This window comes from Ascaphus truei, chromosome 8 (genome assembly GCF_040206685.1).
Source record: "Ascaphus truei isolate aAscTru1 chromosome 8, aAscTru1.hap1, whole genome shotgun sequence".
Classification (NCBI taxonomy): Eukaryota; Metazoa; Chordata; class Amphibia; order Anura; family Ascaphidae; genus Ascaphus; species Ascaphus truei.
The window spans coordinates 103,398,837-103,411,048 of NC_134490.1; the positions used below are offsets into that span (position 1 = coordinate 103,398,837).

The window sequence follows — 12,212 nt, forward strand, 5'->3', positions numbered from 1 at the left end:
TGGGATCTTTTCTTGCAGGCCAATTTTTTTTTAAGAATGCCTCCCCTTCGGAAGACTCCAACGCCGGATAGTAATGCAAAATTAACACAGAAGCGCACCAAGGGTCAAGGTACATGTATGATACAAGTAAAATAGTAACAAGTAAAAACTTACATATAAAATAATATAAGTCCAGTAGAGGCCAGTGCACAGGTTTCCAGTTCAGTTGGATGGTGGGCGCAGGGGGTAAGTGCTGAGACTCACAAATCAGTCCCGCGCGCTGGGACCAACTGGCTCGGCAGAACTCAGATGTCACTTCCGGGTTGCGGCTTCTCGCAGGACCCGGATTGAGTAGTCCACCACAATCGCCGTTACTCTGTACTTCCAGCACACATCCCGAACAAGAAATCTCGAACAAACACGGGATGTGCAATGGAATACAACCCGTGAAATTATTGGATAACGGACCCTGCATCTGTAAATGTGTCAGTTTGCAACCTTAAGCACAGTATCCAAGACCAAACTAGCTACTACAGCATATACTCCACTTAGTGTTTTTAAGCACTTTGAAGAAAGTCTCTGGGCACTTTGTTGCTACTTACTAAACCTTATTATAGGTTAAATGTGACGGTTCAGGGGATTCCTTCCCCTTCTTTCTCTCCCTCTGTCCCTTCCCTTGCCAATCTCCCTGCGCTTACCCACTCCTGTCTACCTCCCTTACTGCCCCATTGCCTCAGCACATGACCCGCAAGTCTCGCGCACCCGTGCGGTCCCCGAGCCCCTGCGGCAATGCTCCCCGCACCCAGACACTCGCTATGCCCGCTGCCAGTCCCTCACCTCCGGTAGCGATCCCATCCGGTCCTCTGCTTCCCTCCGCTGGGGTGCCCGCGGCGCTCCGCGCATCTTGTGACGCAGCCTGAGTGCGCACACGCTCCTCTTTTAAGGCCTGTCACTCTCCTGACTCCTCCCATTCCCTGCAAGCTATCTCTCTGTCTGATCCCTCTGTCTCCTCCTCTTCTCTCCCTGACCTATCCTTGTTGTCTCCCCCTTCTCTCTCTGCTCCTCCCCTCTCTCCTATTGGTGTGTCTTCCTTTATAATCCCTGTCTGTCCTCTCTATCATCGCTCTGCATAGTTCCTGTTTCCCTATGTGTGCTGACCTATGCTTTGCTCCCTCTGTGTTCCTGCTTGTACCTGCTCCTGTATTACTTTGGATTTCCCTAGCTTTGACCCCTGCTTGTCCTGGACTACACTGCTCTCTATAACCCTTGAACCTTGCTACGAACTCTACTTTGCTGACCTCTGGAATCCTTGGACCTGGCTTTGAACTTCGACTTCTCTGCTCTCTGTACCCCTGGACATTGGCACACGGACACGACCATTCTTACGTTTAACCCTACAAGACGTTGCAAGTATCCTAACCACTTTTCCAACAGGCCCAGCAACGCTATACCACACTCCGGGCTTGCTCCCACTGCTGTGGGTGTGTGGTGTAATATCGTTCCCACCTCAGTATTGGGGTCCTGCCAGGTCTGCGGGCATACAGGCGTGACATTATGCTGAGCCCAACAAAACGCAAACTCCCCTGAGGTGGGTACAGGTATTTCCATAGAGGCCTTACAATTTGTAAGTAACCAGTTGTCTACAGTCTCCCAGCAATTGGCCAAATTCTCCCCTCAGGAGAGTCCCATGGCTCCAATGCCACTGGTTGCCACAACCTATGCCAGCTCTGGGCCCCGTATTCCTTCACCAAATGGCTATGATGGGGACCACCTCGCCTGCCACGATTTCTTAAACCAATGCGAGGTGCAATTCGAGATGTCCCCCTCCCTGTTTCCCACTGGTCGTGCTAAGGTAGCGTATATCTACGCCTTGCTCACTGTAGACGCTCTCGCCTGGGCCTCCCCCCTATGGGAGCGCAAAAGCGAATTAACGCAAGATTACTCTCTCTTCAGACGCGAGTTTCAACTTGTATTCGATACTCCTGCACGGCGCGAGACAGCCGCTTTCTCTCTATTTCATATTTCACAGGCCCGAAGATCTGCTGCCAAGCACGCCTTTGAGTTCCGTACGCTAGCCGCTGAAACCCAATGGAATGATGAGGCACTCGCCGCCGCGTACTGGCACGGACTCTCAGATACCTTCAAAGACGATCTAGCTACTCATGCCCCGCATTCATCCCTGGAGGAGTTGATTACCCTGAGCGTACGCATGGATCAGTGTACTCAGGAGCGACGGCACGAGAGGCACTGTTCTCGCTCTCCTTCTTCTGCTGTTTCTCACAGGTCGCCTACAACACCCCTCCTGGCACTGGAGTCTCCGGAGCCGATGCAGGTCGGCAGTCAGCAACTTCGGGCCACGGAGAGAGCACGACGTCGTCTGAATAGACTTTGCTTCTACTGTGCTTCTCCGGAACATCGTCTCCAGAATTGTCCCCTGAAGTTGGGAAATGGGCACACCCAGTAAAGGTAGAGGGGCTTCTACTGGGTACTGTCTCTCCTTGTCCCTCTCTCCCCGAAGCTTTCCCAAAGAAGTTTCTGCTTCCTGCTACTTTGGAGGGTCCGAACCTTTTCCTGCAGGTAGAAGCTTTCATCGATTCGGGATCTGGTGGTAACTTCCTGGACCAGAAGTTCGCTTCGGAGAATCAAATTCCCATGGTCAGAAGAAAAACTCCCACTGGCCTCGAGGCCATCGACGGCCAACCACTCCACCCTGCGTTTATCATTTGGGAGTCTATTCCTCTCACACTGACCTTGGATGACGGTCATAAGGAGGTAATAATCTTCGATATTTTTCAATCTCCTACAGTGCAAATTATTTTAGGATTGCCTTGGCTTGTCCTCCACAATCCGTGCATTGACTGGACCGGTACTCTGCCTCTCCAGTGGCCTTCGTCTGCAGATGCTGTTCCTGCGGAGTCTCCTGTTGCAGTGCTTGCCGCCCTGGATTGCGTTCCTTCTAATCTATCGATCCTGCCTACCATGTATCATGAGTACTTGGATGTGTTCAACAAGGTACAAGCGGAGGGTCTACCTCCCCATCGCCCGTACGATTGTCCTTTCAATCTGATTCCTGGGACCATCCTGCCTAAGTCTAAGTCATATCCCCTCTCCGTCCCGGAGACCGAGGCCATGACGTCCTACATTCAAGAAAATTTGGAGAAAGGATTCATCCGCAACTCTACCTCCCCTGCCGGGGCTGGCTTCTTCTTTGTGAAGAAAAAGGATGGATTACTTAGGCCGTGCATTGACTTCCGCGGACTCAATAAGATCACGGTGAAGAACCGGTATCCCCTTCCGCTTATCTCTGAACTGTTCGATCGTCTCCAGGGGGCCTCTATCTTCTCAAAGCTCGACCTAAGAGGTGCCTATAATCTCATTCGCATAAGGGAGGGGGACGAGTGGAAAACAGCATTTAACACACGATCAGGACATTATGAATATCTTGTTATGCCCTTTGGTTTATGCAACGCTCCTGCCGTTTTCAAGAGTTCATGAACGACATCTTCCATGATGTATTGGGAACATTTGTCATAGTCTATCTGGATGACATTCTTATTTTCTCTAAAAGCCTGGAGGAAAACATTCAACATACCAAACTAGTGCTTTTTAGGCTCCGTTCTAATCGCCTATATGCCAAGATGGAAAAATGTTTGTTCCACCAGACCTCTACTGCCTTTTTAGGCTTTATCATCTCCAGCCAATGCTTCTCCATGGATCCAGAAAAACTGAAAGCTGTTCTCGATTGGCCGCTGCCTAATTCACTCAAGGCTGTGCAGCGTTTTCCAGGCTTTGCCAACTATTACAGGAAATTCATCATAAAAATTTCTTCTATTGCTCTTCCCATCACCGCATTGACCAAGAAGGGCGCCGATACCACTTCCTGGTCCCCGGAGGCTATTCTTGCGTTTGAGGTACTCAAGAAGGCTTTTGTTTCCGCACCCATCCTATGCCATCCGGACACCTCCCTCCCCTTCACTTTGGAGACCGACGCCTCGGACGTAGGAGCTAGCGCAGTTCTTTCCCAGAGGACTTCACCCCAAGAGAAACTCCACCCCTGTGGGTTTTTTTCGCAGAAATTTTCATCTGCCGAAAGGAATTATGATGTTGGTAATCGTGAACTTTTGGCCATAAAACTGGCTCTTCAAGAATGGAGGCACCTTTTGGAGGGCTCCAAGGAACCAGTTGCTATCCTCACTGACCACAAAAATTGTGGAGAAAGGATTGTGATTTTTGGGTGATTTGTCGAACACTGTATATATATATATATATATATATGTATGTATGTATGTATATATATATATATATATATATATATATATATATATATATATATATATAAATATATATATATATATGTGTGGCACTGTGTGCTCATTTGCATGTCATTTCCCAGAATCCCTTGCTGCAGTGGAAGTGCTGTGTGCTGGGTGATAATGGTGAAAGGCGGGGTTGCAGACCTGCCTAAGACATGCAGATGAGCATACAGTTGTACTTGCATTTGTGTATATATATATATATATATATATATATAGTGCTCGACAAACCCGGTCGCCCACTCGCCAGGCGCGAACGGAAATTGGCCGGTGGCCAGCTACTTTTTCCCCCTGCCCTGCGCAAATTTTTTTTTTTTTAAATAAATAAATAAATACAAATATCCTCCTGGCTGATTGGCCAATTGGTCGTGACGCGGAATGGAGCCCTTCTCTGCAGGGGTAAGTAATGGCTGCTCCCTGTCTCCTGCCCGCGCTTCCCCCCTCATCCCCTCCAGTCTCCGCTCCTGTCGGGCAGGAGATGACAGCAGGGGATTTCCCCCCCTGTCCCACGGTTCCGCTCCTGTCCCTGTGGCTGCACGCGCGGGGCAGGAGATGACAGCGGGCGATATCTCCCCCACCTCCCGTCCCGCTTGCCCTCCGGTTCCGCTCCTGTCCCTGTGGCTGCATGCGTGGGGCAGGAGATGACAGCGGGCGATGTCTCCCCCCCTCCCGTCCCGGTTGCCCTACGATCCCCGCTTTCCCCCAGTGCCCGTGGCTGCTCCCGATGCCAGCAGGGGTGTTCCCCTCGGTCCCCGTGGCTGTCTCCGCTCCCCCCCCTCCCACAAATGTAAAAATAAATAAATAACAAAAAAATATCCTCCTGGCTGATTGGCCAATTGGCCGTGACGCGGAATGGAGCCCTTCTCTGCAGGGGTAAGTAATGGCTGCTCCTCGCGCGCTCGTTCCCTGTCTCCTGCTCGCGCTTCCCCCCTCATCCCCTCAATCTCCGCTCCTGTCCCTGTGGCTGTGGCTGTGGCTGCTCGCGCGGGGCAGGAGTTGACAGCGGGGGACTTCCACCCTGTCCCGCGTGTGCTCCGGTCCCGCTCCTGTCCCCGTGGCTGCACGCCCGGGGCAGGAGATGATAGAGGGGAATGTCGTCCCTCCCCCCCCCCCCCCGAACCCGCTTCCCCTCTGGTCTCTGCTCCTGTCCCCGTGGCTGCTCGCGCGGGGCAGGCTATGACAGCAGGGGATTTCCCCCCCTCCGGTTCCGCTCCTGTGGCTGCACGCGCGGGGCAGGGGTGTTCCCTTCGGTCCCCGTGGCTGTCTCCACTCCCCCCTGACCCCCCCCCCCCCAACGAGAGAGAGTGTGAGTGTGTGTGTGTGTGTGTGTGTATGTATGAGAGAGAGAGTGGTGTGTGTGTGTGTGTGTGTGTGTGTGTGTGTGTGTGTGTGTGTGTGTGTGTGTGTGTGTGTGTGTGTGTGTGTGTGTGTGTGTGTGTGTGTGTGTGTGTGTGTGTGTGTGTGTGTGTGTGTGTGTGTGTGTACATGTGTAGGACACCAGAGGTAGTCATCCCCCCAATCAGTCAGTCATCCCCCCACCTCACCCACTCAGTCAGTCACCCCCCCACCCCACCCAGTCAGTCAGTCATCCCCCCACCCCACCCTGTCAGTCAGTCATCCCCCCACCCCACCCAGTCATCCCCCCACCCCACCCAGTCAGTCATCCCCCACCCCACCCAGTCAGTAAGTCATACCCCCACCCAGTCAGTAAGTCATACCCCCCCCACCCAGTCAGTCAGTCATACCCCCCCACCCAGTCAGTCAGTCCCCCCCCCACCCAGTCAGTCAGTCATACCCCCCCACCCAGTCAGTCAGTCCCCCCCCACCCAGTCAGTCACTCCCCCCCCCCAGTCAGTCACTCCCCCCCCACCCAGTCACTCCCCCCCACCCAGTCAGTCAAAAGTCAGTCATCCCACCCCCCTGCCCCCTGCCCCCTGCCCAGTCACCCCACCCAGTCAGACAGTCAGTAATCCCCACCCAGTCAGACAGTCAGTAATCCCCACCCAGTCACAGTCAGTAATTCCCACCCAGTCAGACACCCCGTCACCCCACCACCCCACATCACCCCACCCAGTCACCCCATCCAATCACACAATCCCCACACCCAGTCACCCCATCCCCACACCGTCACCCCATCCCCACACCGTCACCCCATCCCCACACCGTCACCCCATCCCCACACCCAGTCACCCCATCCCCACACCCAGTCACCCCATCCCCACACCCAGTCACCCCATCCCCCCACAGTCACCCTCTCTCCGTCTCTCACCCTCTCTCCGTCTCTCACCCTCTCTCTCTCGGTTTCTCCCTCTCTCGGTTTCTCCCTCTCTTGGTTTCTCCCTCACTCTCTCTCACCCTCTCTCCGTCTCTCTCTCACCCTCTCTCCATCTCTCTCTCACCCTCTCTCCGTCTCTCTCACCCTCTCTCCATCTCTCTCTCACCCTCTCTCCGTCTCTCTCTCACCCTCTCTCCATCTCTCTCTCACCCTCTCTCCGTCTCTCTCTCACCCTCTCTCTCACCCTCTCTCCGTCTCTCTCACCCTCTCTCCGTCTCTCTCACCCTCTCTCTCCGTCTCTCTCACCCTCTCTCTCCGTCTCTCTCACCCTCTCTCTCCGTCTCTCTCACCCTCTCTCTCCGTCTGTCTCACCCTCTCTCTCCGTCTGTCTCACCCTCTCTCTCCGTCTGTCTCACCCTCTCTCTGTCTCACCCTCTCTCTGTCTCACCCTCTCTCTGTCTCACCCTCTCTCTGTCTCACCCTCTCTCTGTCTCACAATCTGGATCTGGATATTTTATTTACCCTGTATATCTTAACTGCCCTATACTACACCGAAATAACCTATACTGCTTTCTTCCAAATCTGATTCAAGCTTCACACGGAAGACATCGGAACCCCCCCTAACCCAGAAGACAGGTAGGGAACACCTCCCCTCCAATGTATAACATTGCGGAAATGAGGTACCTGGACATTGAGGGTCTGCGGATCAGGTAAGATCCCAGGTGGGATTGCTGCTTTAAATATTGTGAAGCAGGGGCATCCAGGCACTAGTTAAGAGGTGCAGGAAACTAGTCATTCACATCTGGCTTTTTTTTCTAGATTCGACATTTATACACACACACACACACACACACACACATATACACACACACATGGACTAATTGTAGTATAATGTAATACAATAAATAAACTTATGTCAAAAACCAATGTTCTTACTAGGAATTGATTACATTTATTTCATTTATGGGTTTTTTAAAATGCGGGGCTGGGGGCGGGAATGGAGGCGGGGTTGGGGGCGGGACTAGAGGCGGGGTTGGGGCGGGACTAGGTGGCGAGTAGATTTTTTGGTTCGGCGAGTAGATTTTTGGGTGATTTGTCAAGCACTGTATATATATATATATATATATATATATATATATATATATATATATATATATATATATATAGTGTTCGACAAACCTATACATTTGCTCGCCCCGGGCGAGTGGATTTAACCCCCGGGCGAGTAAATATTGGCCCAAGCAGCACACGTTTGGTACTAGGTGGCGAGTAGATTTTTTTGTGTGGCGAGTAGATTTTTTGGTGATTTGTCAACCACTGTAATATATATATATATATATATATATATATATATATATATATATATATATATATATATATAGTTATACGTTACCGTTCCAAGGATTGGTAAACAAGAGACAGCACTAAAAGTTGAAAATCAAAGTGTATTAGTGAAAGCAAAAATACATCCAGAAACCCAACGTTTCGGTCCTACAGAATGGGACCTTCCTCAGGGGGATACAAAGGGAGAATGACACAGTTCACCACATATTTATACATCAAACACTGAAAGTCAATTAACCAATCACCATCACCCAATTAAATTAACACAAGAAACCTGCAGCTCTGATGTCATGTGTTGATTAAGCTTACATAAGATACCTCCATACTGCTAATCACCCAGCTGTGTATTCATCCATTGTCGTGGTTATCAATGGGTGTGAGCTCTGATTGATATGGCAGGGGCAATAGGGAGAGGATATCTAAAGAATTAAGGCAGGTTGTGCCATACATAAGTGAAACATAATAAAACCAGGGACATATATATCAAACACTGAAAGTCAATTAACCAATCACCATCACTCAATTAAAATAACACAAGAAACCTGCAGCTCTGATGTCATGTGTTGATTAAGCTTACATAAGATACCTCCATACTGCTAATCACCCAGCTGTGTATTGCATCCATTGTCATGGTTACCAATGGGTCTGAGCTCTGATTGATATGTCAGGGGCAGCAGGGAGAGGGTTTTTAAAGAAGTAAAGCAGGTAGTGCCATACATAAGTGAAACATAATAAAACCAGGGACATATAGGTGTGGGGGAGTGTGGGGGAGTGGTGGGGATCATGATGGAATGTACTGACATAACTAGAGGGCAGGGCCAGACTATGTCATATGAACCATAAGTGCATAAAAGAGGCAGAAATCTGGGAGATCTGCTTACACATTCTGATCCCGTTGACAAATACATGCCAGCAAAGACCTGGCTGGCGAGAAAACCGGGGTCATACAGATGCCATGGCTGTACCAACTGCCAGTTTATGCAAACAGGAAGTACTTTTGCTCACCCTCAGACTGGCAAATCTACAAAAATTAAACAATATTTAAACTGTGAGTCTAAATATGTAGTGTACTTCATCAAGTGCCCATGTGGGCTCTACTACGTCGGAAAGACGATGAGAATGTTAAAGGAACGTATCAGTATTCATCGATGTGCAATCAGGAAGGCACTTCTGGGTGCTGAAGATGACGATGATTTGAAACACCAACCGGTGGCACGACACTTCAGGAAACACAGACACAGTTTAGCAACTCTAAGATGCATGCCCATTATACAGGCTCGTGCCCCTACCAGGGGTGGCGACAGGAATAAACTACTATTACAGCTGGAAGCTAAAGCTATCTTTGATTTAAGTACAATGACCCCAAAAGGGCTTAACGAGGATTTTAAGCTAAGTTGTTTTCTTTAGGTCAGATCCTGATGATACCTATGGACATGTGCGTGTGTGGACAATCACATTAATTTCACTGATGTGCTTCATGGTATAATATCCTCTGTTGCTCTCCTTTGGTTAGAAGTCTATGCATATTTATTCATCATTTGTTTACATGTAAGTTCTACGTATTGTGGTATTCCCATATGCACTTATGGTTCATATGACATAGTCTGGCCCTGCCCTCTAGTTATGTCAGTACATTCCATCATGATCCCCACCACTCCCCCACACTCCCCCACACCTATATGTCCCTGGTTTTATTATGTTTCACTTATGTATGGCACTACCTGCTTTACTTCTTTAAAAACCCTCTCCCTGCTGCCCCTGACATATCAATCAGAGCTCAGACCCATTGGTAACCATGACAATGGATGCAATACACAGCTGGGTGATTAGCAGTATGGAGGTATCTTATGTAAGCTTAATCAACACATGACATCAGAGCTGCAGGTTTCTTGTGTTATTTTAATTGAGTGATGGTGATTGGTTAATTGACTTTCAGTGTTTGATATATATGTCCCTGGTTTTATTATGTTTCACTTATGTATGGCACAACCTGCCTTAATTCTTTAGATATCCTCTCCCTATTGCCCCTGCCATATCAATCAGAGCTCACACCCATTGATAACCATGACAATGGATGAATACACAGCTGGGTGATTAGCAGTATGGAGGTATCTTATGTAAGCTTAATCAACACATGACATCAGAGCTGCAGGTTTCTTGTGTTAATTTAATTGGGTGATGGTGATTGGTTAATTGACTTTCAGTGTTTGATGTATAAATATGTGGTGAACTGTGTCATTCTCCCTTTGTATCCCCCTGAGGAAGGTCCCATTCTGTAGGACCGAAACGTTGGGTTTCTGGATGTATTTTTGCTTTCACTAATACACTTTGATTTTCAACTTTGAGTGCTGTCTCTTGTTTACCAATCCTTGGAACGGTAACGTATAACTACATTCTCTATATGGGACGTGCACCTGTGGCTTACCAGCACCTATTGGAGTGCCAACTGCCTTATCTGACTATATATATATATATATATATATATATATAAATATATATATATATATATATATATATATATATATATGTGTCCACACACACTTTTAGTTGTGCTACTAACTCTCACATTTCCACACCCACCCACACCATTTATATCCACTCCCACTCCACACACACCTTTTGTAAAGCACTGTATATACTGTGGGCTCTCCATTCATTTTTATTCACACTGATACACATACACACCCTTTCATCACTTGCTTTCAGGAACCTTTTGACACCTCCAGCCAAATAACACATCCACACCGGGGGAAGGACCAGCACAGATAACATTCCAATAGACACTGAATATAGTATAGCTTTTGCTTGCTTCATTCATTGTAACATCGCCGGAAGAAGAGATCAGTGTATCTCGAAAGCTTGCACAAATAAAAGCATTTCGTTAGCCACAGAACGGTATCATCTATTTATTTGTTGATATATATATATATATATATATATATATATATATATATATATATATACCACAGTAGTCATATATGAGTAACACAAACAAATATATAAAATAGAACAGTGTCCAATTTAAAAATAAAAATAGAACAGACCAGTCCAATGTAAAAGATGAAAACAAGTCTAGAAAAATGTATTCCAGTCACTGTATGGGGAGGCAGGCTTCTATATGATCTAGCCAGATCAAGGAATCTACAAGAACACAAGAAAAAGAAGCACCAGCTTAATAGCATAATACTGTATAAAAAGACACAAATTTATTCAGTTGCAAGAGAGGCCACCAGGACATGCACTCACTTCAAATATGTAAAAAACTTTCATAGGAGACAATCTGTAAATATCCAGGAACCATGGAAGGGGGAGGTGCAGCCAGTAGGATAGGAACAGTATTACTGATGATAAGGGTGTGCAGGCAGATACTTATCAGTATGGAATGTCAGCAGATGAGGAGGAGAGAGGTGATGTTCTCCACTTCAGTGATGGTGTAGCTGTATCCACAGGATCACCACTCATTGCACTTGGAAAGGACTCAACATCACAGCAGGAATATCCACAGTCTGTGTATCCAAATGTAGGAGCGTCGCCCCAGCAGTGTAGTTGGAATAACCTCTCCTCTCACTCTGTTCCAGCCAAAATTGCCAGCTCTAACCCACGTGTAGCTGCTACAATGTCCTCACACGCACTTCCTGGTTTGCGGATGACGTCAGTGCGTCACGACGTCCGACGCGTTTCGTCACGTAAGTGACTTCTTCAAGGGATGATTGGCTGGTAGCTTCTCTGTCTATAAGTACCTAACCTATGATATTGCCAGATTGAATCTGGCTGTGACAGAGAAGTTACAGCCAATCATGTCGTGAACATGCTCAGCCAGTCAATGACTTAGTATTGCATAATGCACATCAGTGGAAATTAAAAGACATTACTAACTGAACATAATATGATTGTCAAAAGCAACAGTAAAATCATGTAGCACCATGATATGTCTACTTGTAAGGATACAGTTAGGAAAATAATTTATTACTAGCTTAATATATTAAAAAGAAACATTATAATAAATAATGCAGACCAGATTTGCTCCCAGCTATGCGAACCTCTTCATGGGATTCTGGGAGTCCAAGTACATCTGGCCCAATACATGGCTGGGGGCACGTCTGGTATTCTATGGCCGCTACATAGATGATCTTTTGATCATCTGGGATGGAGATGAGGCTAGCCTCGAGCAGGCAATGGATGTCTTTTTAAAGATAATGATCTGGGATTGAATTCACTTGGCAGAGTCACCCTAATGAAATTGTATTATATATACTGAGACATATAGTCCAACACACAATCAATATACTAATCTACTATAT

The 12,212-nt window shown here is 47.8% G+C and overlaps 1 protein-coding gene across 1 annotated transcript in view; it reads right to left on the reverse strand.

Moving 5' to 3' along the window:
* The window catches only part of JMJD1C (jumonji domain containing 1C), a 1,023,975-nt gene that overhangs the window by 932,511 nt on the left and 79,252 nt on the right, over window positions 1-12,212 (reverse strand). The window lies entirely within an intron of this gene.